Source organism: Mytilus californianus, unplaced genomic scaffold (assembly GCF_021869535.1).
Source record: "Mytilus californianus isolate M0D057914Y unplaced genomic scaffold, xbMytCali1.0.p SCAF_6, whole genome shotgun sequence".
NCBI lineage: Eukaryota > Metazoa > Mollusca > Bivalvia > Mytilida > Mytilidae > Mytilus > Mytilus californianus.
Window position 1 is genome coordinate 81,672,124 of NW_026262712.1, and position 22,692 is coordinate 81,694,815.

A 22,692-nucleotide genomic window follows, 5' to 3' on the forward strand; every position below is an offset into this window, starting at 1 on the left:
GTCAAGGTCATATAAACCAAACAAGAAATACATATACACCTTACAATCATTCAATACACTAAATATAGTTGACCTATTGTTTATAGTTTCTAAGATACAGACTTAACCAAGAAAACTAAACATTGACCAATGAACCAAGAAAATGAGGTCAAGGTCAGATGAACAATGCCAGGCAGACATGTACTACAGCTTGCAATCCTTCCATACAACAAATATAGTTGTCCTATTGCTTATAGTATTAGAAAAACAGACCAAAACACAAAAACTTAACACTGAGCAATGAACCGTGAAAATAAGGTCAAGGTCAAATAAAACCTGCAAGACTGACAGGTACATCATAAAATATTTCCATACACCAAATATAGATGACCTATTGCATAAAGTATTAGAAAAAAAGACCAAAACTCAAAAACTTAACTTTGAACACTGAACCATGAAAATGAGGTCAAGGTCAGAAGACACCTGCCCGCTAGACATGTACACCTTACAATCATTCCATACACCAAATATAGTAGACCTATGGCATACAGTATAAGAAAAACAGACCAAAACACAAAAACTAAACTATAACCACTGAACCATGAAAATAAGGTCAAGGTCAGATGACACCTGCCAGTTGGACATGTACACCTTACAGTCCTTCCATACACCGAATATACTAGACCTATTGCTTATAGTATCTGAGATATGGACTTGACCACCAAAACTTAACCTTGTTCATTGATCCATGAAATGAGGTCGAGGTCAAGTGAAAACTGTGTGACGGGCATGAGGACCTTGCAAGGTACGCACATACCAAATATAGTTGAACTATTGCATATAGTATTAAAAAAAAAGACCAAAACACAAAAACTTAACTATAACCACTGAACCATGAAAATGAGGTCAAAGTCAGATGACACCTGCCAGTTGGACATGTACACCTTACAGTCCTTCCATACACCGAATATACTAGACCTATTGCTTATAGTATCTGAGATATGGACTTGACCACCAAAACTTAACCTTGTTCACTGATCCATGAAATGAGGTCGAGGTCAAGTGAAAACTGTCTGACGAGCATGAGGACCTTGCAAGGTACGCACATACCAAATATAGTTATCCTATTACTTATAAGAGAGAATCTAACATTACAAAAAATCTTAACTTTTTTTTCAAGTAGTCACTGAACCATGAAAATGAGGTCAAGGACATTGGACATGTGACTGACAGAAACTTCGTAACATGAGGCATCCATATACAAAGTATGAAGCATCCAGACCTTCCACCTTCTAAAATATAAAGCTTTTAAGAAGTTAGCTAACGCCGCCGCCGCCGCCGCCGCCGGATCACTATCCCTATGTCGAGCTTTCTGCGACAAAAGTCGCAGGCTCGACAAAAATTGAATAATAATCTTTGTCCCCCAATTTTTTTTAATTTTTTTTTTCAATTCAATTTTTGATTAAATGTTTTAATTTCAACTTCTGACTAATATCTTCATATATAATGATCATGATGATGATGATGGTAATGAATTAGTCTTTAATGTCAAGCGGCAAATATTACATGCATATCGGGATAGGAACATGTTAAGATGATATGAATATGAACCCTGCTTTGTAAGAAGAGATTGATTTTATAAGTGCTTTACAGAAGGTAATTGTCCACAGAGACATTTCACTTTACTTGGACAAATTATTATGACTCTGAGCCGACCAGTCTTTGCTCTTACTCCTATATGCAGCGGATTAATTAGAGCAGTAAATACTAATTTTCAGTTCTTGTTTAAATCTGGCCGGGGATCAAACTAGCATCATCTTGCTTATTATGTTATCACAAGAAAAACCGAGGCAATTGTCGTCTTTGAAAAACATGACAATCTCATGGAATAATTAACTAGAGGCTCTAATGAGGCGGTGTCGCGCCCCCAAAATCTGTGTGCATTTCAACAATGGACTATCCCCAATATTTTTGAATAGATAATAATTTATGACTAAACTTCTTTTTATTGTTGATCTTTTATTGCTGATCATTTTTTTCTGTTTACAGTTTCTTTCCATCTTCTAGTTTGTGCACAAAAGGTAAAGAAGGGTCAAAATCGTCATTGGAGGTAAATTACTCCTACAAAAGACAACTGATTCGTCAGATTTTCTCTAATCTATCTATAGTGGTTTTCAAGATAATATACACAGCTTGCATTTTATCCTTGTGTTCTAACTTAAGCCATGTCGACCATGTTGGTTGGCAGGAGGATTAATTGGACACATTTTTTAAACTAGATACTCCAATGATGATGAAATTTTGTTAAATTTGGCCCAGTAGTTTCAGAGGAGGAGATTTTTGTAAAAGTTAATGAGACATCAATGAAGACGACATACGACGGACGCCAAGTGATAGGAAAAGCTCACATGAGCCCTTCCGCCAGTTGAGCTAAATGGGAGACAAGTTCATCAGTTTATTTCACTACAATTCCTACCAACCTTTGATAAATGGGAATAAATAGGAAATTTCAATAGACTTTAATATGCTAAGTAATGTTAATTTGTTTTAATTTAGCATAAGCAGTTTTACTTTTGTAGGAGTATTCAAACATATAATTGTCAGATGTATGTTTTATTAATTGTATAATGTAAAGCAGAGATATTAAAGTATAATTGGAACCTCAATAGAAACATTGCTTTAGTTTTTAGGAAATATAATGTGCATAGATGCATAGATTATTGTCAGTAATTTGTTGTCGAGACGAATGTTCTACATGTTTAAGGATTCTAGATATTCAGCTATAGTTGCAACTCCTTTGTTCGTATTGCCTTGTTGACCTCCTTCTTTGGTATGACCAATTACCACACCTGTTTTGGAAGTTTGTAGAGTTAGTGCACCTTGGTCTTTCTTTTTAGCTAAGACTAATTTATTATCTTCTTCTCTTAAAAATTGGTATTTTATTCCTTCGACAGTGACTCCACTCGACATAAATGGTGAAAAATCTCTACTTTTAAAAGCTTTTCCAATAGTCGCAGCCTCTGCAGCAGTTATCTTAATGGCCTGTGGTGCGCCATCTGTTGTCCACTTTGAACCATCAAGGCCAATAATACAAGCCTTGTCTGCATTTGCGCTTCCAGTGGAATCTTTTGTATGAGCAATCAAGTTATCTATATAACTATCCCATGACATTTTGCTAAATTGATGAGTTTGGTTCTGAAATATAAATTATTCATTTATTTAACTTACACATATCACTTTGTACATGTTGTTTGTCAACACAATTTATATTATGCACATGATACATCGCCATATACTAATGCATGCAATACAAATAAATAAGGCATGTTTGTCTTTAAAATACCTGTTCTAAATTAAATAAATAGCCTATCCAAAAACCATCTAACATGTGATTGTCGGCAACAAACCAATATGTTTAGGGTTAAATTGGATTTCAAAAATAGAGTAGACTGTACCTGGTAAAAGAAAAATTTGGAAAACCAACCGAAAGTGAATAATATACTTGACAAAAATCTGAACAAATTTTATAAAGTGTAACTCTAAACAGACATAATAATTTATTTGGTTTAGCCATATTGAACCTTAATGCGAAAGTTTTCGACCAACAACCAACGGTTTAGTATGGGCCATTATCACAAAATATTCGACAGTTATTGTGTGCTGTAAAATAAATGGAGAACGTGTCCCCATGGACACAGATGATTTTGTACTTGATCTGAGTTTTAAGGTAACAAGTATTGTGTATAGGATTCATAATGTTTGGTTGGGGCAAACTTAACTTACAGAACGGAAACTAAAAATTTTGCAATTTTTTTATTTATAAAGGGGCATAACTCGATAATGATTAAAGTGACGCTACCAAAATTCAACTTGATCTGTGTTTTGTGGTAAAAAGCATTGTGTATAAGTTTCATAACATTTGGTTGAGGCAACTTAAGTTAGAGAACGGAAACTAAATATTTTGCAATTTTTCCATTTATAAAGGGGCATAACTCTAGAACTGTTAAAGTGATGCTACAAAAATTCAAACTTGATCTGTATTTGGTGATAATAAGCATTGTGTATAAGTTTCATAATATTTGGTTGAGGCAAGCTTAAGTTAGAGAACAGAAACGAAAAATTGAAAAATTTTGCAATTTTTCCATTTATAAAGGGGCATAACTCTTGAAGAGTTAGAGTGACGCTACCAAAATTCAATCTTGATCTGTGATTTTGTGGTAATTAGCATTGTGTTAAAGTTTCATAACATTTGGTTGAGGCAAACTCAAGTTAGAGAACGAAAACCAATTTTGGGACGTACGTACGTACAGACGGACAAGGGTAAAACTTTATGCCCCCTCCGCTACGGCGGGGGCATAATAACTTTTAACGTGTACGCTCAATGTCAAATATTTGGAAGGTTAATTACATCAAAACTATAACTACGGGCTTAACTTAACGTAAACTTAATCACCTTACCCGAGGGAACCTTAAATTTTGTACAATAATTTATAAAATGAAAATAACGATGTATTATTTTAACCGTGCTCACTGTTAGACCCCTTGAATAGGCCCCGACACTTTTTTGAAGGCCAAGTTGACTCCTTGATGTACTGTTGCTAGTTGTGTTTCTCTCTAATTCATTCATACCCAGCATCTCATTTAATTCACAAATAGATCGTTTTGCCCCGGCCCATTCATGGTCATGATGAGGTACACATGGTACATGATTATGTCATATATAAATAAATGAAGAATGTGTCCATGGGACACAGATGGTGCCCCCGCTTACACATGACGTTATAAAGGAACATAACTTCGAGAACTGAAAAAGTGACGCCACCCAAAATCGAACTTGATCTGTTTTTTGTGGTCATTAGCATTGTTTGCAAGTTTCATAACATTTGGTTGAGGCAAACTGAAGTTAGAGAGCGGAAACCAATTTCGGGACATACGTACGGACGGACGAAAGTAAACCTTAATGTCCCCTCGCTACGGCATAAAAAGTACAGCTCAATGAACGGGTGCAAATGGAACTACAGGAAAATTTAGGAAAGGTCGATTTTCTATGAAGTTCTTTTTATAAATATCCCCATATGATATGAATGATGAACTTAAAGAAAGTTGTGTTACTATGTAAACAGAAGTTGCAGATGATAGTGTAATTTATTAATGAACAATGATTACCTTTAACATGTTTAAACCTAACATAATAATAAAAGTGTTTCCGCTAACATATTGACTATGGTAGGGTAGATTTTTAAGTCTTTGGCTCGTTTTTACAGGGTAAACAGTCTGACTTTAACATCTTTAATAGTGCTCGACACTGCTTGTCCAAAAAAGAAAAAATAAACTGCTTCGCTAAGCACAGCTGGATACGCCCGCAGAGGTCCAACCCTGAACAGTTGGGGCAAAAATGGACACAATATTCAAGCTTGATACCGATATATTAAAGGTTTCTGAATAAATGTAGTCAAAGAACTTGAAATTGGTTATATGAATTGAATTTATATTCAATGAAAGATTTCTTGCTGTTGTGCAATACACTGTGCTGTTGCGCAATACTAAGTAAATCTGTTGTCAGACTATAAACAAATAAAGTTCAATTTCTCCTCAATGTCATATTTGAAATTTATGAAAATCAATAGGGAGATTACATCCATAGCTATAAATAATTCACCAAAGTTTCATGAGAACTGATGAAAGCATTTTTCAGTTGTTGTCGAAAAACTGGAAAATCCCCCCTTTTTTAATGAATAAAACCCTATAACTCAGAATTGTAAAATCCAAAATTTTTAAAATTCTAAAGGGAGCTTACATCAACAGATGAAACAATTCACCAAAGTTTCATGAGAACTGCTGAAAGCATTTTTAGTTATTGTCCGTAAACTGGAAAATCCCCCTTTTTTATGAATAATACCCTGTAGCTTGGAAACGTAAAATCTTAAATTCATAAAAATCGAAAGGGAGCTCATGTCAATAGATATAAACAATTCACCAAAATTTTTGTCAAGTTGGTGAAAGCATTCTTGAGATATTGTCGGAAAACTTGAAAATCCCCCCTTTTTAATGAATAAAACCCCAAACACTCGGAAACGGTAAATCTGAAATTTATAAAAAACGAAAGGGAGCTCACGTCAATAGATATAAACAATTCAATAAAGTTTCATGCATATTGGTTAAAGCGTTTTTGAGTTAATGTCCGACATGTTGAAGACGGACGGACGGGACAGACAGACGGACGGTCAACGGTATACCATAATACGTCCCGTAAACGGGCGTATAAAAAAGGGTACGGACGGTTAGCAAAATCAAAAGTATATTTTTATAAGCAAAATTACGTTTCTATCAATAGAATAATACAATGTGATGCTTTACAAAATAACACCTGTTTACAGAAATATTCAAATATTCATATAAATTAATAACATCTTGCTTTGAGGTCAAAATGAAAGAACCATGAAATTGGTGTCAAGGTCAATACCACCTGTCAGATATAAACATTTTTTTTTAATTACGTCCGTATGAAAGGTACTAGGTAAGAAACATGAGAATCACCGACGTCCTTCTTCCCCGTCCCAATGTTCAACGTTTGAACATGTTGAAGAGATTTGTTGTCAAAATTTGTCAGTATATATGAAAAATTCGTAAGGGGTTCCTGTGAACCCTGTGTCTCGCCTACGATTGCTGCTGTCAGTGTAAAAGTGCAATGTTGACTTAAAAAGTGAGTCCATTTATCAGTGAAATACAGAATTAAAATAATCAAACTTTTTCTTAAGATGCTATTTTTTTTTGTCTTGAAGATTAGCTTCTGTCCCAAGTTTCATAACAATCTATGAAGGTTTACAAATTTATCAAAAAAATGTAATCCCAGACTGTCTGTAAATGTTAACTGTAAAAAAACCAAGTCCATCTATCAGAAAAATACCGAAAAGAAAATAAATTTTCAAAAATATGCTTCACATTATATCTCAATCATAAAAAAGTGACTGCCAAAGTTTCATAAAATTCTATGAAGGTTTGACAAAATAATTGATTTGTAACAAACTTCAACCCCGTACTGTATCTACTTGTTAACTGTAAAAAAAAACTATGTCCAATCATCAGTAAAATACGGAAAAATCAAAACAAATATTTTCAACATTTTGCTCTGGATACTGTATTTTGGTCATTAACAAGCCTCTGTCCAAACTTAATAACATTCCATGAAGGTTTGACAAAGTTCTTAATGACTGAAAAATTAAATCTCAAACTGAATCTGAATGTTAACCTTAGGTAAAAAAAAAATAAAGTAAATGTTCAAGTAAGTGGTACATGTATACATTGCACATGGTGTATTTCAAAAACATCTTTTTTGTCGAGCCTGCGACATTTATGTCGCGAAAGCCTAGATTCCGTCGGCGGCGTCAACATTTGGGTCCAGTATGTGGTTAAAGTTTGTTTAGACATCAATAACTTTGTCAAACCTTCATGGAAACTTGTTTATGGTCAAAATATAGTATCCAGACCAAAATTTTGAAAATATTCATTTTCATTTTTCCGTATTTTACTGATAAATGGGCTTAGTTTTTTTTTCTACAGTTAACATTCAGATTCAGTCTGAGGTTAAAGTTTTTCAGCCATCAACAACTTTGTCAAACCTTAATGGATTTTTTGTGAAATTTGGACAGAAGCTTGTTTATGGCCAGAATACAGTATCCACAGCAAAATTTTGAAAATTTCCGTATATTACTGATAAATGGACTTAGTTTTTTTACAGTTTACGGTGTCTGCTGGCAAATATATATAAGTAACTTATTAGAATACTTGTTACTATCAACCCACATCCTTAACAAATATTGAATCGTATACAAAAATATACATGTACCACTGGATCATCCAAATTGATTCCGGCGGATATGACATTAAAATCATCGATAACAAACATGTTTTTTTTGACAAACCGACAATGTCACCAGAAAAATATCAACTAGACAAGAGGCTGTCATAAGCCATGTTTTTCGTATACATTTGGTTTATTGATATCATCGTTAAAGCAATCAAGATATTAGTATATTTTCATATAGTAATTTTAATGATAATGTTAGCAACAAATTAGACATACGAAATGCCTATAAGTTGTAGCAACCACTTGTTCGTTCGAGTATAATTAATACATTCATTCGGTTCCATGGACAAGAGCGTACACAGGAGCCCGATATAATTTAAATTATCATAATAACTTAAAGCTAATACTTTGCATAAATTAGAAATGAACCATACATCGGCAGCTTCTGTCAAAATATTGGCTATGATTGAACATTAGTTTAAACATATACGGACGTAAATTCAATATTTAAAAAAAAAGGGGGTACATCTCTGGAACAGAGAGGCGGGAAGTTCTTGCCTTAGTTTTGTCGACATTTTCCGAAGAAAGAGGGGGTTCCGATCACACCGGGTTCCGAATACCGGAATCCCTCTGTAAATATAATTGTAATACATGTAAAACAACACCAAAAAATCGCACAAAGTGGGACAACGACGGTCAGCACCTGTATTTGGATCAAAACGCGTAAATCAAAAAATATATCTTATTAAAAAGAACTACACACATCATCCTACCTGCAATGATTTACCAGGGTATTTCGCCAATAGTTCTTTTTGGTCAACTTTTGATCAGTTTTAGAGGGTCAAGTTGACAGGGTCTGGTATTCTTAGAAAAATGTCATTTGGAAAGCCTGGCATCTATGAGAAAACGGGAAAATGCAGGCCTTATCACACTAAAAACAGATTTATTGCAAGCCAGGAAGAAAATATTTATCTGTATCCGTGTATTCGGTTTCCACTTAGTGTGTGTTAAAATGTTTCCTTGATCCCAATAAAATATTCGTATATACTAGTACATAGTTTTCTCCCTTTCCACTTCACGAATGTCTGCATGAAAAATGAACTATATATTCGTTAAATACATATCTGTATAGACTAAAGTACATGAATTAAGGAAAGTCTGCAGAATATTTAAACTCTGTTCAGCCATATTGATATTTAAAATTATATAATACTAGACAAAGTCCAATGACCCGAGAATGACGAGAATGCGTCTTGCACAGGTTCATAAAATGGAGCAAAGCATGCACCACTTTTCCTTGATATATTATCTGTCAACATTATAATATAATTAAACACATATACGAATATTATTATTACTAATAATTCTGTTTACTTCTAGGTTTCATCACAAACATTTCCGGGTTCGCCTTGACAATGTGCTCATCGATGACAAATAAATTATTGATCTGACACATATTCACACATTTAATACACAACACAATGTGTAAATAAGAACATTAGTTATGACATTGTAATTAAAAATAAACACTTTACCTGAAAGTATCTGTAAACTTACCAAATTGGTCAAAAACTGCGTTCCAAGATGGACTAAATACGTGTACACACCAACCCTACCTAACTACACATGTGAGACGGAAGTTCAAGATTAATACGATCTGCTGGCCGTATCGGTTGAATGATTTGTTCAAATAAAACCGGAGATTTAAATTCTTTTATATCCGACGCAACGAATAATTGATGAAATATCCTGTCTGTTTGCAATTTAAAAATTTGAATATTTTTCCGTATTTTTGGAAATGATAAAAGGTAAATTTATGTTAACTAATACGTATATTTTATATATATATTTAACCTTCACTGGTACACAAAAGGAGTTAAAACATACAAATACAGGAAACCGCCATTTGACTATTTGAGGGACACAAAGGGAATTTTAATGTACAGTTTTGCATTTTATCCCTTCAAGGACCAAGAGAACGATCAACTGATAGTATCCGAAGAATACAACGATGTTTATGTTCTCAGGTATCACTGTTTGAAACTAACCAATAAATAATATATATGTATATACGAATATATGTCACGTTAATTTTGGCCGTGTATCATATTATTGGGTCAAGGGTTAACAAAGTAAGAGTCAGTAATTACACTTATGATCAAAATTCAGCCGGAATTTTAAAAAAAAAGATTAATCAGAATAAGATGAGATAATTTGTTAGTATAAAATCCAAATTAGACATACAAATTAACAAATGTAACACTGACAAGATAAGGCTAAGATAGTTTCTTTTTTATAATTTGTGCCACAATTAACACGCCTCTCCTCAAATTCGCATAATATTATTTTATTTAGAACAGTGATAAAATGCTGCTACCTGTATGATATATTTATTCAAACACATGTACTAGATTTTTCAAAAGAAGAAAACAAGAGTCCTAAACATATATATATAGAATCATACATGTTAAATCGGGATTTATACCTCTTCAATTTTTTCCAAAGACGAGAACTTTATATATGTCGCTGATATTTACACAAGATACAGCTCCAAAACTTTGAAAGAATTGTATATTCGATAAAGGGAACTTTTCAGTAATTCATGGTTTGAATTTTTCTCTGAAAATGAGATTTTAAAGAATTATAAATTAGGATGTTCTGTAAAGCTAGACTACGATAAGAAATACATAATTGAGGGTATGGATGGGGGGCCTTCATTTCTTTATTCTTTAATTTTTTAGGCCACTTTTCTCTATTCTTTATACTTTTGCCCTTTATTCTCTATTCTTTATATTGTAGCACCTCATTTTTCTCTATTTTTTGTATTGTAGCACCTCATTTTTCTCTATTCTTTATATTGTAGCACCTCATTTTTCTCTATTCTTTATATTGTAGCACCTCATTTTTCTCTATTCTTTATATTGTAGCACCTCATTATTCGCTATTCTTTATTTTTTGTCGATTTTTCTCTATTTTTATATTACTTTTTGCCTATTATTCTCTATTCTGTAAACCCCCATCCACACCCTCATAATTCATTTAACCATTATTTCGCTTTTTTATCATCAGGATAAGGAGCCAAATGTGTTTGGGGGGCGGGGGGGGGGGGGGGCGGGGGGGGAGTGTATTCTGACTCTTTATTTTTAGAGTGTCAATGTTATGATTCAGGAAATGACTGATTAAATTAGTTGTAAGTCACGAATTAGTTACCCCTCTTCCTTCTAACACTAGCTAGTAAAGATGCATTTATAGGTAATATATACTTATTTATAGCCAAAGGAATACATTGTGCCTTGTTATGACCATTTTAGGTAAATTGTCAAGTTGTTGATCATCCATGTGTAAATCCTATTCTTATACTCAAGACAAACAATTATTTATAGGCTAACTTATGTGAGTGCTTATAGTGATATATGGTGTATACATGCTTAACGGCAACGCCTAAACATTAAGTTCGACTTGAAAAGCTTTCGAAAATTTGGAACTTTAATATTCTATTTGAGTTTTTGCATTACTAGTATACCTCTAATCACATAATGATATTCCTTTGGATTTAAATACAGAGAAGTGAGTCAGTTAAATTTTATTTTGATGATATTTGTTCCTGGTTCATTTCAATAGACTGCCGGTAAAAACAAAAATAGATTTGGTGATGATGTTTCTTGTACACTACAAGGTGTATTGGAATATGGTCTTTTGACTCCGAGAGGTGGTTTAAATCCCGAAATGAAATTCATTTAGTCAAAAGACTGCAGCATAGTTTCAAAATAGCAAGACTTCGTTTGTCACGATAAAGTTCACTAGCTAGTTATATATACGCTTATACTGCACTATCAAAAGTCTTTTAGTTATATTCTGAAAAATGATCGTTTATTGAAGTTGTTCCTTATTACTGTAGTGACAGTGAGCCTCACCATATACACACTGTGAACCTAAGTGCAGTTTCGTAATTGTTATCGTACCGTTAAACTGAGGTCATGTCAACTTTTAAACCTTTTCTGGTTTATCTAGAATAAGTCACCAGTATAGACGAATTAAATACTGTACAATACTAGTATACATGAACTTGCTTATAATATTTCAGTTTTTTTCAAAGAAGAAGCTGCAACTTTTGTTTAGTTCACAGTGGCCCTTTATCATGTTTATAACAAATTACTTCTTAAATGAGTTACTGACAATTTCTAAACAATTTTAGAATTTTGCTTAATATTTGAAAATTTTGTATAGATAGACCGAAAATGTACTCACAAAAAAGTCACATGATCGAAGATATCTATTAATTTACTTTATTTGAGTTTAATATTACCGTTATATTAGTATATTTGTACACATCATTCGTATTTTGTTTCAAAGAGTTTTGCTTTTAAAACAATTAAACCAATTTAAACCAAACTTGATGGCAAGACTTTTAAGACCCAGCACCGTCTCGGTGGTTTCGTGGTACCGTGTTCGCCTCCAGTGCGGGATGTCGTGGATTCAAACTCCGGTCGGGGCAAACTTTAAAATTGGTATTTACTGCTTCTCCGCTAGGCAGTATGAACAAAAACTGGTCGGCTCGGAGTCAGAATAATGTGTCCGGGTAGGGTGACATGTCTTCCTGCAGAATGTTACCTTGTGAACTAACACTTTAAAAATACAGCTCAGCTTGTCGGTCTAGTACAAGGCAGGGTCAATTTTCATATTACATTAGTATGTTCTCGTCCTGAATATGATTTACCACATCTTCTTATATCTATTGAAGTTAAACAGCCATCTAGCATCATCATCTTTAAGACCCAGTTTGAATAGAGCTTAGACATATTGTATCGACACCTGTCTATTGTTGAATATATGACAACTTGGACCAAAAAAAGTCGGACCAATTTTAAAATTTAAATACTTTTCCTTATTTATGTAAAAAAATAAAAGGTAAATTTATGTTTACTAATACGTATATTTTATATATTATATTTAACCTTCGCTGGTACACAAAAGGAGTTAAAACATACAAATACAGGAAACCGCTATTTGACTATTTGAGGGACACAAAGGGAATTTTACTGAACAGTTTTGCATGTTATCCCGTTAAAAGAACCAAGAGAACGATCAACTGATAGTATCCGAAGTATACAACGATGAGTGCTGCTGCCTTTTATGTTCTCAGGTATCACTGATCGAAACTAATCAATAAATAAATATATGAATATATGTCACGGTAATTTTGGTCGTGTATCATATTAGAGGGTCAAGGGTTAACAAAGTAAGAGCCAGTAATTACACTGATGATCAAATTCAGCCGGAATATAAAAAAAAAAGTTAAATCAGAATATGATGAGATAATTTATTAGTATAAAATCCAAATTCGACATACAAGACCAAGACAACTCAGACCACTTTTAAGACAACTCGGACCAAGACAACTCAGACCACTTTTAAGACAACTAGGACCACTTAAGCATTTTTAAACTGAATCTAATTTTGCACATTCAAGGATGTACAGTATGAAGCCTATTGCTTATTTACATGGCAATAAATATGATCCGAAATGTCAAAAAGATACCAGACTCATTATTTGTTACGCTAGATATTTTTATATGGGTCTAACCAGTGTTTTAAACTTGTCGGAGTTGTCTTTCAAACTGGTCCGAGATGTCTTTTAAATTACATTGGTCCGAGTTGTCCTGATTTTCTATTTTTGAAGACTGTGTTAGCCTCTATACATGTCTTTAGGTTAACTGCTACTGTGATATCTCATTGACGTATAACTTACATCTCCTTTTATTCATGTAATCATGGCTCGAAAAAGTTATGTCTTAATATCATTTGAATTCGCACTAACAAAAGCTGTATACTTGGAAATTTAAAAAAAAAATGGTTTCGGGAAGAAAAATTTACGGTGAAAATAAATAACAATATGGCATATTTCTGCCAAATTAGGGAATCGTAATTTTTTGACAAGGCTTTGAAGACGCTGGTACGTGTCCAATTTGTGCCAATTAATATACTGTAATAATGTGCCACTTTGTTCTGTCCGATTTCTTGCGGCAGGGATTTCTTGTTATATCTAAATTCTTCAAATTTTTTCTCATTCTGTTCTAGATCTAATGAACTCAAAGATTGTAAAGAAAAAGATGATTTTGATAATACATAAATAAAATGATAATCATAAACTTTCTTCTAATCAAACATTGCTTTCTTTGATGTTAAATATATAAAGATAAGTAGATTTTTTAGTGCTAAGTCAATAATTTGTTATCTAAAATGAATAGTTGAATACTCACTAAGTATGTTAGAATGAAAATGCACGTGTGGTAGATTAAAAAGAATGTTCATGGCTTGAACCTCAACGGAAACGATTTTTAATGTTTAAATTCCAACGTGTTTATTGTTTTTATTTAGCAGAAAACCTTTATGATACGTTTCTAGTTAGGAAAACAAAAATATGGTCCTGTTTCATGCCTCCATACCGAACCTTAACTTGTATGCCTACCCTAATACATTTTATGGACATATATCTAATATAAAAATAAGAAGATATAGTATGATTGCCAATAAGACAACTCTCTACCAGAGACCAAATGACTATTTTAGGTCTGCGTAAGGCCCTCAGCAATAAGCAAACCCCATACCGCATACTAAGCTTAATTAAATCCTGACATCTTTGGTTAAGCACTGTTTAAAGGTAGAACATTTGCTATATGAAATATATAAAAAAAATAACATTATTTTACCTACCTACCTACGCCTTTTCTCCCAGCAGTGAAACAAGTTTATATATATGTGTATTTTTTGCTTAAACACATAATCACAAAATTTTACAGCAGCAATCACATAAGTTATTTCTGCATTATAAGATAATCAATTAACCTCTAACCAAAAAGTGTCAAAATCAGATACTTGTAGCCTCAAAATTGGGAATCTATTTGATCAATAATCAATCTATTAAAAAGCTTAGAGTAAGTAATCTTATTTCATTTTCGTAGATTTAATTCAATTTTTATTTAAATTGAAAAGGAAAAATTGGGGTCGCTGTACTGGTTTTCTTTCTACATAACAAAATAGGAAGTTTACTGTTACAGTATCTTCTTTTATAAAACTAAATTACCGTAGTTATCTCCCCCATTAAGGCAAAGCTTTAACACATTTTTTTCAATCAATCGGACAATTTTCGTGTTTGTAAATAAAGTGCTAAGATACGATCATATAAATGGACATTGTAAAAATATATTGCATTTCTTGTACAAAGAAGGATAACTTCTATAAAAGATAGTTACATGTATGATAATATAAACGGTACCAATTTTACTGCACCGGATGCACATTTCTACAATTAATGTAACTTCAGTGATGCTCGAAGCCAAATATTTGAAAATCCAAAACCTAACACAAACGCTGAAAAAAAGCAAATGGACTAAAAGTAAATCGAAATCCGGACAAGGAGTTGAAGCTAAAGATGCACGAGGGAAAGGCATCCTTTAATTAGATTTTTTTTGAAATAATTTCGTTTTTTTTTTCAAACTGTTCAGACCTTATTCGCATGTACAACACATCTCCTTACATCCATATTATTTTGCATTCCAGTAAAACATTAAAATCATAGTACCTAAATCGAACTTTGAAATTCATTTGACAAAGAGTACCGAAAACCAACTGCACCTGAAGTAGGGATTCATTAAATCTCTGCACGATTGTTCAAAGCAGCAACTTCATTTTGCAAGAGAAACTATGAGTATAGCTATCATGTATATTTTATTTATGTAATAAATAGAACTAAAATACCAAAGTCAGGTAGGCACCTCTTTTATAACATTTTTCAACTTTCAATAAGAACAGTTTGTAATGATGCGTAGACACCTTTCAATAATTTATTGTTCATCTGCCCAACGATTCTAGGTATTCAGCTATTTTTGAAACCCCTTCGTTGACGATGCCTTGTGAACCTCCTTCCTTTGTATGGCCAATCACCACACCTGCTTTAGAACTTTGTAATGTAAGTCCACCATGGTCTTTCTTTTTAGCCAGGACGACTTTTTTATCCATTTCTCTTAAAAATTGATATTTGATTCCTTCAACGGTTACTCCACTGCTGGAAAATGAAGCGAAATCGCCAGATTTAAAAACTTTCCCAATACTAGCAGCCTCTTTTGCAGTTATCTTTAGGGCTTTTTTATGGCCATCTGTTGTCCATTTTGAACCATCTAGTCCTATTATACAAGCTTTGTCTGCATTACTTTTAGAACGGTCAATCAAATTATCTATATAACTATCCCAAGACATTTTATCTTGACTGGGGAAAATTAGTTCCTAAAAATAAAATATTTCATTTTATTTTTAAAGCCATTACTATCAACTGTGTTTGTTAACTGAGGTCATTATGAAAAACTTTCGCAAGACATACTTCTGTTCCATTAGCTTTAATGCGTTCAAAAGCAATTTGTGATATATAGTTTTTCAACCAGACAAATATTTCTTTAAAAAATCAAATTTTTTCACCATTTTAAAATCTGATTTGTTTACATGTCTGTAATTTAATAGTGGACAAAACAGGATATGCATACCATAGTAAATGTACATATTAACAGTAAATTACAAAGTTTTAAATTAAATCTGTATACGTATTTATTCACATTATTGAAAATATGTTTATATGTGAGAAAAATGATCTCAAAATATACTGAAAAGGCGAAGCTTGGTTATAGCATTATATTAAATTTTCTTCACTTGAAAATTAGTTACAAACGAACACATCTCAAACAAGTGACTTGTAATCCGAGAGGTCTTCGGGTATGATTGATTGATTAGTGTTTGCTTTACACCACCTTAGCACAATAGAAGCTATATCGTGACAAGAACTAGTTAAAATATTTATAATAAGTATTTTGGAAAAAAAGTTCCATTGCCTGACAGTCAGCTACATCTGACTGTTGTAAACAGCGTTCGACTTGTCAATCAATATTATTTTCACCTTAGCAGGTTGAAATTAGCGCAATAGTTTGTAAACCTGTTGTTTATTGTATGTGATCGACCTGTCAATGAATATTGTACCTTCACACGAGCAGGCGGAACTTAGCGCAATAGTTGAGCTGTTTGCCGGACAACCGGAAGTAGAAATTTAACCATGGTCGACTGCTCTAATAATGTCGTCCTTTTAAAATCATGCTTTATTACAAATAACAAATATTTTGATATTTAGACAAACCTGGTTTATTTAAAATTGACAGTTATTATAATAAAATAGATTAATTTTGTGTTTTGGATAAATAATGATTTATAAATGACTGGGATGATCTGGTGTAGTCATGACATTTGGCATGATCTGGTGTAGTCATGACATTTGGGATGTCAGAGTGACGTCAAGAGCATTTAAAATTGACAATTTGGATTAAAAAAATACACAATTTTGCATATAAACGTAAAATGTGGTAATATCAAATACGAACAAATGCTACTGGCTCTTCTAAAAAAATGTTTTAATTAAAACCATCATCTTGATATGAAAAGTTTTGTGACAGAATATATTTCAATTTTTACGAAAAGATCTCGAAATGAGGGGATTTTGAATTTTTTTCTCAAAATCTAAAGTTTGTAGGTTTCTAGATTTAGCATAAATGCAAGACATGATTCAAACATCTTACTAATTCATTACAGATCAATGTCTTATTAATACATGAAGGATGCTATTTGATAGAATTTTAATAATTTGTGAGTAATAAAAAGAAACCGACTAATTTTAAAAGTGAAAAAAAAAAAAAAACCTCAGTATACTCATTTGAATATAATTTTGTTAATGTATTTGACATATTTGGCACATTGCACATGCAGATATAAAAAAACAAAAAACCCACATAAAAGCGCTGAGTGTAAACAATTTCAAATGTACGTACTTACAATATATATTGATAAGAAACAGCGGCAATCTCAACCTTACTTTATTCAACTCGGGTTGCTTAATAAGATATTTTAGTCTCTTAAATATAAGTCTAAGACTTGACGCGGACCTCCGGCTTGTCAGAGGATTATCCGCTTACAATATTGACAATTAAGATGACGAGCGGGGTTTTATCAAGTGAAAAAAACACATCGGGTCTATAAATCCTGTTTTCATATTTATGAAAGATACATTTTGTAATAAAAATCAAGCGTTTATCACATCCCAGTTCATTGCTACATAATTATTTAAAAAAATACCAAACCTCTTTGTCAGAGTGAAATACATACCAAGTTGATTTGAATATTAAATAAACTATAAATGCGAAATTAATTTAGTTGTGTTGAATTTGAAAACTAGTAAGAGGTTTTACTTGAAAAGTCTTTAAAACAAGAGACAAAACTATATGTATTTCCAAAATAACTATTTGGAAGATTGAAAAGGGTACAACTGCTAGTGGAGTATCAGTCCCCGAGGGAAACATCCGCTAAGTAGCCATGGTGGACTATCAGTCCCCAAAGGTACCATCCGCTAAGTAGCCATGGTGGACTATATGTCCCCAAGGGTACCATCCACTAAGTAGGCATGGTGGATTATCAGTCCCCAAGGGTACCATCAGTTTTGTTAGCCAGTGTTTCGTTAAGGACTCAGGATCTTCATGAAACATTCTGTCACAACTTTTCAGTTAATAATTATTGTAATTATACTAAGCAGTGTAGACCATGGACAGTTTTAAGAGGCATTAATTATGTACTGTTGGTTATGTTCTCCGGTAATCTTTTGAATTTATGATGCAGGATATTCAAGAAACGCGCCGTACGCATAATGATATTCCGTATCATACTTTGTCGCTACCGCTGACGGTTTATATCAGTTCCGTCCTGAAGACAGTGTTTCGAAAGTGACATGATTTAAATAATGACATATTTGATGTTCAATTTCAAGTATAAAAACGGTATATAAACTATGTTTTTAAAGTTCACCTTACACGTTTTTTTATGAAGTCCCTTTGGTCATATTGATAAATTTCCAAAACTGTTGGTATCAGTCATATCCCTATGCAGGTTACTTTCCTCAAACACGTGTTAGGTGTCGTGATTTTATTTGATTTTAAGCATAAGTGTACATACAAGTTATATCAACTCTAAAAATTAGCAAAACTTGCTACGGTATAAGTTAGTACTGTATGTTTATTAGTGTTTTTGCCGTCTATAACTGCGATGTAGTTGTGTCTTACTTTTTCTCTCTCTATGAAGGCCATCGTTTTTCTACTGATATTGATAAAAAGGGGTGGATGGGGTGGGGGTTAAAAACAAGTTTCACCTTCTCCGTGTTAACGTGAATGCCCCAAGCCAGTTACTTTATCAATGGTTAGCTTTAGTTATTTCTGTCCTCTGAAGAATTAGTCTTGATAACAGAGCTTTAACAGTTCTATTAATTTATTAGAATTAATGAAAATAGTATAAAAACAAGGAGATGAGGTATGACTGCTATTGAGACCAACTGTCAATCAACGGACTGGAGAAAATTGCATCTACCTTACGGCCTTTAGAAACCCATACCATATATCATGCTATCGTAGGTCCCTGCATGGAGAACAAAACGTGAGACAATTCCAAAGAGAAAACTAGCTGCCTGTTTTTTGTTTACCTTAATCTGAATTGTTAATTTAAAATTCATTGAATAATTAAAAAGGTTTTTGAATAAGATTGTCTACATATCTTCTCTGTATTATGAAAGGAAATTCCAATGTCATACAGAAGTAAAAGTACGTATATTAATTGTAGCTAATAGTCGTTTAAACAATGTTCAAATATGAGTACACAATATGTTAATTATGTCAATTGTATCTACTTTTATGTATACAATTATAGTTTTATTGGTTATATGTCTGCATTTCAACTTCCGGTTTTTCCAAATCATCATACGTGTTGGGAGGTTCAAGTTCTAAATATGGTCTCTCAGAAGACGTGTCACTACCAGAAGTATCAACAGGACCATTTTCATTTTCATTGTCTGTATCGTCACGGTATATTTGACTTTGTATACTCTGAATTTCTTCATAAATAGAAATGTGTTGCAAGCTGAAATGAATATATTTTGAAACTTTGTAAAGCAATTATATTGCATTCAACAACACAGTACATTAGTTATTCCTTCTGTTTAAAGTTTAATATACGAAATACAGTTCATTATTAATGCTATTATAGCTTATTTCTTTTGTGGATGACCACAATTTATAAGTAGGAAATCCAATTTACAAGTGGCGAAATAAGTTTGCGAGTTTGAGAGTGAAAATGCGTGCAGCAAACATCTTGTATCAACTAAATGCTTGTTTTGCAATAATGAGTGGAACATTGGAACATATCTAATGCCAAATCATAGGTAGAATGAGTGAGCTCGTTTATTTTTACCGTTTTACAAAATGTACATTTAAACCTGGTTTAAAATGACTTTAACTACACCAGGCATTGCTTGCTGGTTCATAGTTCACATAAACCAGTTGAATGTAATTTGTCATCATCAAAGTACTACATGATATTTAAATGTATGCCTCAACATTTAAATATGTTATATAGATATATATATATACATATATCTGGGTTTTTTTGTGTTTAATTTCTATTCTGTATTTTGTTACTATACATTGTACATCATTTTTAATTGATAATAATCATTGTAATAAATTGTTTGTAATTATACTGCCCTCCTAGGGCGTCTTTGATTGACAATAAAATTATTGTATTGTATTGTATATATGGTTGCTCATTTATACTAATATATATAGTGTATACTGGAGTAAACGTTTTATTTTTTGCGCATTTGATATATGCAATCTAAAAAAAATTTTTGCGCAAACTTTACATTGGCGCTATCGAACGACAAATCGGTGCAATAGAGAACGCCCCTGCAAAAAGTATTATTATTTCGTTAACAGGAAGAACATCAGTCTATAATTTCTCTTTAAATTTTATAAGTGGTTATTGCAGTACAATATAAGTATATTAAATATGAATACATTTTGAATCTAAAAGACAACACTTTTGATATAAGTTTGGTTTTGGTAAGAATGTCTCTTTTATACATTTAAAAAAAAAATTAAATACTAGAAACTTGTGAAACTATATAAATTTTAGTTAACATTAAAGGCTTTTCTTATTCTAGATAAATTCAGGACAGATCTTGCCCCATTCTCTATGTTATGTTTGATTCATAATTTGTGACATTTACAAGAAAAACAAATTCATCATAAAAGCTCATTGACACCCGACTAAATTTATACCAGTGGTTTTTTTTTTCTTCGAAAAATATTTTGGCATATTACCTGTTTTCTTCGTCTTGTTGTTGTTGTTGTGTTACTCCAGTTGTTACGATTTCTTGACTAAAAAATGAAAGTAAAATTACAGTAAAAAAAGATAATATTATTATTATTATACCAGTCAATTTATTGCTAAACACAAAACCATGTAACTATTTTACAATCATACCAGAATAAAATCATTGTCTGCCATTCAATATGCTACCGATACGACCCATCCAAGAATACATTTCAGACTACGAGTCGGTAGCATAGTAGCATGGAAGTAATATTTCAATATTACTTCCATGATAGTAGTAAACGGCAAAGTATAAGATTTGAAAAATGATTGAATATGGTAGGAACTGCTTGAAAACCAACACCAACAAACCCCAAGGCTTTATATCCTTTCAAATGTTACTGGGTTGAATGCTGCATCATAAAGTCTACAAGAAAAGGACTGTGTACATATTTTCCATACACAATTTTACAGTGAAACGCGATATTATGTATCTGATTAAATACAAGTGCTATCATGTACATATTCAGTTGATAGATATTAAATTATACAGTGGATTTATGACATACTTTATGCGGTTAAGATATAAAACTATAACTAAACATTTATAAGGGGAAATTCAGATAATGTAATTTACAATGGCTTACCGTGACCCATTTAGACAAGTTATCTTACTAATTTATAACAAATGAAACTGATACCTGTAATGATATAATTTCTTTATTAGACATATTAAGTAAAACAATACAATACCTTTGCCCAGTGGTATCTACCGAGTCTATAGCAGAGGATGGAACATACCTAACATGTAAAAAGAACAGCACAAAACGAACAGTTTGATGAAATCGTCCATTTTTTTTTTTATATAATCGGTTTAATGGAATTACACCCCCTTTCAAAGATCCTGGATCTGCCTCTGGTTATGAATGCCTACACTTGTGTTTATTAAGATATTGACCACAATGCAGATAAAAAAAAACCATAAAAGCTAGCTGTAGTCCAGTTGTAAAACTCTTTAATTTTTCATACTGCATGGTAAGTCCATTAGTTTCCTGGCAACGGTGGGGCCTTTGAAAATTTTAAACTATACAAAATGGCGAATACGATAACTACCAAACACTAGACTAGACTATACCTATTTTTTGTGTGGTGTAAAGCGGTTCAGTACCAAATATAACGAATAGGTGTAAAGCATTAATTTGGTGATACTAATCATACGTGTTGGATACACAATTTCAGCTACATTTGGTGACCATAATATATTCACAAATCACTAGTGTTAATGATTGTGTTTCTCAAATCGAGCAACATATGCCAAAAATTATATGTTTCACGGTTGATTTTGCATTTTCAACAGTAGAGACATACGATTTTGAGGGCTTGTAGTCACAATACTGCGAACAAAGGAATTCAGTTGGTATGATAGGAGCCATTATTTGTCCCCTGAAATTGCAAAACTGGTAAAATTATTCAAGTACGTTAATTTTATTGATAAATGAGCAAGTGGAATTATATTTTTGACAATTTAGTGCAGAAAAGTAATTTATATGATTTTATAAAGATGTCGAAATTCACATATTTGACCTAAAATGACCATTTTACATATTGTTTTTCCGACAAAAAAGCTTGACCGCTTCTTTCAAGCACTCTTGGCTATATCGAGGCGGCCAGTTTTTTTTTGG

The 22,692-nt window shown here is 32.5% G+C and overlaps 2 long non-coding RNA genes across 2 annotated transcripts; both read right to left on the reverse strand.

The window, feature by feature from the left end:
* Positions 1 to 2,576: 2,576 nt before the first annotated feature.
* Positions 2,577 to 9,948, reverse strand: LOC127704361 (uncharacterized). The gene is made up of 2 exons (XR_007983241.1): positions 9,344 to 9,948; positions 2,577 to 3,174 (listed from the first exon to the last, which is right to left on the reverse strand). It is a non-coding gene; the product is annotated as an uncharacterized LOC127704361 (long non-coding RNA).
* A 7,705-nt stretch (positions 9,949 to 17,653) lies between these two features.
* LOC127704925 (uncharacterized) lies at positions 17,654 to 21,825 on the reverse strand. The gene is made up of 3 exons (XR_007983582.1): positions 21,764 to 21,825; positions 21,019 to 21,075; positions 17,654 to 19,777 (listed from the first exon to the last, which is right to left on the reverse strand). It is a non-coding gene; the product is annotated as an uncharacterized LOC127704925 (long non-coding RNA).
* Between the last annotated feature and the right edge of the window lie 867 nt (positions 21,826 to 22,692).